This window comes from Crocodylus siamensis, chromosome 10 (assembly GCF_052110815.1).
Source record: "Crocodylus siamensis isolate JL-2025a chromosome 10, ASM5211081v1, whole genome shotgun sequence".
Classification (NCBI taxonomy): domain Eukaryota; kingdom Metazoa; phylum Chordata; order Crocodylia; family Crocodylidae; genus Crocodylus; species Crocodylus siamensis.
This window is the reverse complement of record NC_143404.1, coordinates 14,729,413-14,736,572: the sequence shown is the minus strand read 5'-3', so window position 1 is coordinate 14,736,572 and position 7,160 is coordinate 14,729,413. Positions and strand designations below refer to the sequence as shown.

General features: G+C 42.9%; 1 non-coding gene across 1 annotated transcript; it reads right to left on the bottom strand.

Moving 5' to 3' along the window:
- Positions 1–229: 229 nt before the first annotated feature.
- On the bottom strand, positions 230–301 carry TRNAA-UGC (transfer RNA alanine (anticodon UGC)). Its single transcript has one exon. It is a non-coding gene; the product is annotated as a tRNA-Ala (tRNA).
- Positions 302–7,160: the final 6,859 nt, after the last annotated feature.

Here is a 7,160-nt window from a genome sequence, read left to right as displayed (position 1 = left end):
CCTGTCCCCTGCTTCCACCGCCAGTATGCTTTTCTTCTTTGCCCTCAGGCCAGCCTGGATATCCGTGCTCAGACATGAAGGTTTCTTGGACCCTTTTCCCACCTTCCTGTGCAGAGGAATTGTGTCCTGCTGTGCCCCAAGGATAAAAATGAAGATGCTGGGGATTGGGACCCTTTTCCCACCTTCCTCCGCAGAGGAACTGAGTCCTGCTGTGCACCAAGGATAAAAATGGAGATGCTGGGGATTGAACCCAGGACCTTATACATGCAAAGCATACACTCTACCACTGAGCTACATCCCCCTTCCAAATGGTATTGAAATTAATAAAACTGGTGGAATTAAAAATGTAATGTACCTTTCACTATTTGCCCCTTCTCTCTCCACTGCAGGGCTACCATTCATAATCTCTGCTAACTTTCTGGGTAACAGGGGCCCTGCAGGTGCTGATGCAACCTACAGAGTGCTCAAAGAACAGAAGAGAAGAGGCAAGATCACAAAGAATCTCAGAGAAGTCTAGCTTTTTCTCTTAGGAACTTCTACTAATAAAGCTGCTATAAAGCCTTCACCAGCATTAATGACCCTTGATTTATGGTTATAATTGCCATCTGATACATATGCAGAGTGATCTTGCCCTGGATGGTATTCTGCTTGCTCTGTGCTCTAGGCAAAAAGGTAACTAACCATATGGTCCAATGCATTGAGAAACAGTTTGGTGAGCCAGCCTGATGCCAAATATGAGAATGAGATCTGATTCTTCTTCTGGTCTCTGAGGGCCACATCTATGCTGCATGTTTCAGTTGCAACATTTCTGAACACATCCCACCACATTCCAAGCCCAAATATACAAGCATGAATCTTCTCTGGAGTAATCTGAAAACTAATGTATTGAGAGTGGCTGTAGAGCCATGCCTGGCAGGGAATAATACTTCTGGAACATCAGGCTGGCTCACTAAATTATTTTGAAATACATTGGAGTTGGTGGGGTAGAAGCATGGTCAGTGCCATCTTGGCTGAAGCACATTGGTAGCGTGGTGATGGGACCTGAGTTTTCAGGCTGGCAACCTAATGGAAGCTCCTGCAGAATGTAATAGAAAATGACTACTTAATTAAACATTTCTGAGGCCATGAAAATCAATTACCATTACATTGCTGCCTGTTGGTTCAAGGGCCCTGCAACAAAAGCAGATGGGTCTTTAATACTTTATCGTATTTTTAAATAATTTCTATTGAAACAGAAATCCTGTTGTTTGCATAACTGTTACATTCTATAGGATATTTCCCTGTGAGTTGAGCTGCTAAGCTGTGAAGGAGGTAGCATCTTGTACAGTCCAGTTGTAAGCACCTTTGCTTTGCTGAATAATCACATAGCAGAGCTCACAAGTTCAAGGTGGAATCTCCCCACTGTCAGTTACAAATCCCACACAAGTGGCAGAATTTAATTTAAGGGTGACAATTAGGAATTCTCAGCATTCAGTGTAACAGAGAGCCTGGGACTCTCTGGGACTTCAAGAGAAGAAGTAGCCCAGAATGGGAGAACAGCAGGCCAGGCAGGGCACAGCTGCAATTGGGTTGTCAGAGTAACTGGGCAATGAGATCAATTAGAAGGCCAGGGTAGTCTCCTGACCCAGGGTAGTCTCCTGACCCAAAGTGGGCAGGGCCCTGGGAGATATATAAGCCCAGGGCCTGAGCTAGCAAGGCAATATAGCCCTGCAAGCTGCAGGATCTGCTTGTGGCCAGGAAGGCTACCAGGGAACACTAGATTGACTGTTGTGCTTCCTTGGATGACCAGTGAGGTTCTGGGAGCTGATAGAGATATAACCTAGAGCTGGGAAGTTATGTTGGTACCAGAGATGAGGGAAAGTTTTCCCTTTTAAAGGGGAAGTTTTCTGCCTCTCCAGAAGTAGAGGTTATGTTATAGCCTGGGGGCTTATTTCTTGGTTTTGGCAGGGCCAGATGAATGCTTTAGTGGGCCCTAGGCAAACAAATTCATGGACCCCCCATAAAAGATGATACTTTTATATTACTTTTTTTCACTCAATTACAATATGTAAAATAAGCACAGCTGGGCCCCTTCTTCACTTAGGGCCCTAGGCATGTACCTGGTTTGCGTATGTGTTAATCTGGCCCTGTACCAGTGGGTTGGGTTGGGACTATGAGGGGTGGTATTTGGCAGTCCCATTAGTGCCCTAAGGGCACATGATCACCTTGAGTCTTGTCAGGGACAGGCTCAAGGCTGAGTGCTGAGCCCAGAGCAGGGCTGTAGAGCTGAGTGGGGCTGCAGAGCTCAGTGCCCAAGAAGAGTAGAGACAGAGGCCAGGGGGCTGGCATCCTGAGAGGGGTGGAGCCAGGTGCCCGGTGCCCAAGAGGGCAAGACCAGAGCTGGTGTTTCAAAACCATGCCCAATATAGTCAGCCCAGGCTAGAAGGCCCAGCCAGAGAAACAGGGTAATGGCTGAGCAAGCCAAAGCCCTAACAGAGCGTGATGGTACAACAACACTTGCAAGGCATGAAATGTGGTGTAGGGGTGGATGGAATCGTGTAATTAGCCCCTAACACTTACAGGTGCCCTGGGGCACAAACAGGCAGAGAAGAAGGTGCAGGTACCCTACAGGCAAAGTAGGCCACAGTTTGCAGAGCCATCAGGGGATGTCATGGCTGCCCCTGGGACTCCAGCGTGCTACATAGATTAGGCATTGGCATGAACTTTTAGGGAGGAATAAAATTCTGTCAATTTAGAAATGTGGTTAAAATGTTTTATTTGCTTTGCCTTCTAACATGTTCTATTTTATAAAATACAGCCAGAGCACGTAGAAATATGATAGGTGATCACAAGAGCTCTAGAAGTTTGCTTTCAGCAAGCAGTTTCCTGGGGGTAAAAAAGGAGTTTCATTTCATCCCTTAATACATAATAATTGGTGAGAAGTTTGCCAACACCTGGGGGCAGAATTTTACCTGATATAACTTGTTCTAACTGCACTGAATTCAACATAGTTATGACAGTTTACATATGCTAGAATCTGTCCCCATATGTTGGCCAACATTTCAGAAATATTCAAGGGTGAAATGAAACTCTTCTTCCAATCTGATGCAGTATTTATTAAATTCAGCTGTTTCTCAGAAAGTTGAGGAGCTCTGTATCTTGAAAACCACACTGAAGAACAGTCTCCTTTAAATCCACAGTTACCTATCTTCCTTTAATTTTTAGCATCTGCCATCTTTGATGTTTGCAGTCCCCTGCATTCTCCCCAAAAAGGATGGGCAGATGCATCATTTGGATAACAACAGCATTGCTACTGCTGACTTTCTCAGGTAGGGGATCATTTCAGATAAGGAATTGATGTTTAGATTCTAATGGGGCCTAAGATAAAGACAAATATCTCCTGTGGCAGTATCCATTTTAGAAGAATACTACTTATTTTTTTGCAGAGCTGTTTGAAGACTATTTGGTGAAAATACCCACCATTTCATAGTATGGTATTTTACTCTTCACCCTTGCAGTTTCATTTAATTTCAAATGTCAAGTGTCAAACTTGCCACCCATGTGACTGTGCATTCGTTAATGCCGCAGTCCCTCAGCTTGCCCACCAGAATTGGGTGGGACACTGTGTCAAAGGCCTTCTGGAAGTCCAAGAAGATGACATCAACTTCCTCCTTCCCATCTAAGCTCTTTGTTACTTGGTCATGGAAAGAGACCAGGTTAGTCAGGCAGGATCGGCCTTGCACAAACCCATGCTGGTTACCCCTCAACATCACTTCCCCTGCAGGGCTATTTTTCTCCATAAGCTTGTTAAAAAGGCAGTTTTGCTGTTTATTGATTCAAAAGCCATTTTCATTCAAAAATTGGACTCATTTTGGCTTGCAAGTGGACCTGTTTGTGTTTGAAAAATGGCCCGTTTTCACTGGAAATCTGGCAAAGATGGCATAGGCTCGTGTTTTTGGAACTCAGTTCCCTGGATGCTTTCCTGGCTTTCTAGAAGGGTGCACACTTGTGTGTATTTATTTAGAAAATGTGTCTGCTCCTTGGAGCGTATGATTTGATGTATCAGTTCCAGAGTGTTCTATTCCTTGCTATAGGTTTTGATTATGTTTAGGCAAGAGTTTTTCTTCTTGCTTATGCAAGGAGGTAACATGCAGTCAAGAAAAGACATCTGGGAACAAAATACAGTCCCTGCAAATGAAGAATATGTACAAAAAATAAGAGTTCATCTGATTCTTTTGAAGGGAAGTTAGGGTACAGTAGATTCTACAACAGATGCCCCTTTAGGGAATTTGTACTTTTCAGATTTGGTCTTCCTGAATGTAAAAGGTTTTGCTTATAGATTGCACGTATAACCTCCAATATAGTTTTGATAGCACAATTTTTATTAAAAGTTAAGAAACCACTGACTTGATGTGTTTTATACTGGCCATTTAAGAGCACCAATAGATGAAACATAGCCCTGCTCTTACTGAAGTCTAGAAGAAGAGAATTCTGGTAAGTATAGTGTTCAGAGGTATCCTGGGAATTGTAAGCTTGGAATCAATGCATATTGGGGAAGCATGCAGAGAAATAAAAGTTTCCTGGGGGAATTATAAGGGATGTGGGATCTGTAGTGCTTGTCCTTTTGGAAAAGGTAAGTTTAATGCAGAGGGAAGAAAAGTCTTTTAGCTTTTACAAAAAAAAAGAGATTCAAAAAAGGCAAAGGATCTACTTTTCTTCATAGATAAGATTCCCTCTTTAGAACTGTGGAGGATATCTGAAGAAGAAAGATTGGAAAGAAAGAAAGAAGGATATCTGAAGAAAGGTGATTGAGAGCAGACTTGTAGGAAGTCCAAGAGACAAACCAAAAAAGATGACACTGAATGTTGAAACAGAATTTGTAACACATGTGGGTTAGGGAACGGAAGTCACAACTTAACGGAAGAACATGAGAAGAAATTTCTCCATCTGTTTCCCAGTCAGTTGAATGGGAGTTGGCTCTTGTCTTTGAGGTTCGGAGATCAGGGTGGTGCCCTGGATTTTAGCTGAATGCTCTCTAGACTAAAGAACAACATTAGGACATCTTGGGCACTGTCTACATGTTACCATGTGGCGATGTTACTGTGGTGCTGTGCTTTAGTCCTTCCTTCCTTGAGAGGGAGTGTGACAGCCTAGACAAAACCCTCGACTGGTCAGTGCTGGGGCCAGCACCAGGATGGTCAAAAGGGCTAGAGTGCCCACTACGAGGGACACCCAGAGCTAGGGGGCCTGTGGTTCCAACTGGCCTGGACGTGGGCCGGGGCCTGAGTGGCCAAAGATCCCAGAGAGGAGCTGTGCCTGGGAGGAAAAGAGGTCTGGGGAGCCAACAGCCCTGCATGATGGTTGAGATTGAGTCTACCTGATTTGGAGGGAACTAGCTGGGGTCCAAACTAGAATGTTATGGGGCCCAGTGTGGGGCTGGAGCCATTAGGAACTTATAATGCTTTCTGTAAGGCATGGGACATGGTATAGGGAAGGTTAGAGCTGTGTATATCACCCTAGGTATTGGGGCATTAAGATGGGCAGCCTCCTGCTTATTACAATGAGTTTATTAAACATCAAGTCATGGTAAGACTGGGTGGACTGCCCCTTGGATAGGTGGGCAGGTTGGTGTTGAGTTCTGGCCCGGAGCAGGCCCCTTGTCACAACTTGTTTATCCCAGAAGGGTTGGAGTTTTATGCTACCCAAGTATTTTGCTATCTGAAAGAGCCTTTGGGCTAAAGTAGAAGCTAAGATATCACCACATTCATTTTCTAGGAGGAAAGATTTTGCTATGGTAGGTGTTGATTAATATACTTAGAGACTTTCCACTTTCTGAAGACTATGATAAATGTACATTCTACTAGGGGAGGGAGAAAAAGAATTAAATGAGACCTGCCCATGCACAATCAACTTAGTTGAAAATAATTTAGGTACTCTAGGAATGGACTTTATAGAAAAAACCGAAGGCATTGCTTCTGGATATTCCCCCCTAGACATGCACAGTGTTTAAATATGCTGTACTCAGAGTTTAGAAATTTGGGTTCTACATTGGCTCTGTGATGGTTTTGCTTAAACACCTTCCTAAATGAGCGACTCTCTTTCACTATCCAAATTCATTGGTCATCAGAATTACTGGGTGGCCTTTCATAAGAAGTGACAGTATATTATGTCTTATAAAATATTTCCTTTTATCCCTATAGAGGCTCAAACCATTGTCTTTTAGTCAACATGCATTGTAATGTTAAATCAGTCAGTGGTACCAGGGGCTCAGATTTAGGGTTGTGTCAAGTGGTCACAGGGTCCTGTACCCTTCTGAAATCAGGATGGAAATTGGCCATGAACAGATCGGTACTGATGCATCACTCTTGGCTCTCTTCCATCTCTCTTCAGAGAACCTCTTTTGGACTTTTGTTTTTTTTCATACATATTATTTCCTCACAAGAATATGCACAATTTTCTCATTACATTTAGAACATTGTCACCTGTTCCATGTATCTGCACTGTACCACATCAGGAGCAATTGTAATATTATTAAAGTAGGATACAGCATTGTAAAGTGCTTGGAGTGAGATCTGAGCAGTCCCTTACACTGCAAGAAAACTTTCTCCTTTGATTGATAGGGTATTTCTTGTAGCAATAAAGTCAGACATTCTGTTTGTATTTTTTGCTGCAGTTGCACATTGGGTTGAAGGCTTTATGAATTCCTCTACAATAACTCCCAAATCTCTCTCCTCATAAGCATACATCTTTCCATTCAGCTGACACTCATTCAGTTTATTCTCCATTTCACAACACTGATCTGTCCTTTGTTTGCCATCTACCACTCCAGGTACATTGAAGTGAGCTGGTTTTAATACTGTGATTTATTGTGATTGTTATAGAAGTGTTTCTGTGGCTTACCACTGTAAAATTTTTTCTCCATCATTCTGGATCCTGATCCTAATTAAATGTCCAGCATCTTCATATGTAAAGATGGATGTTATGGAAAGGACTCATTTCAGCTCTTTCAGTTTAATTTCTCCAAGTTTCTGTAGAGAGACATTTTTCGCCTTGCATTTTTCATTTGTGTAGAGAGTTGAAACGAACTTGCCAGCCGAGATGGTCCCTTATATTTGATGCTCATTTTCTTTTCCTTTTGCTCATCTATTTTTCACTTGTGTTAGCTTTTTTATAATTTACGC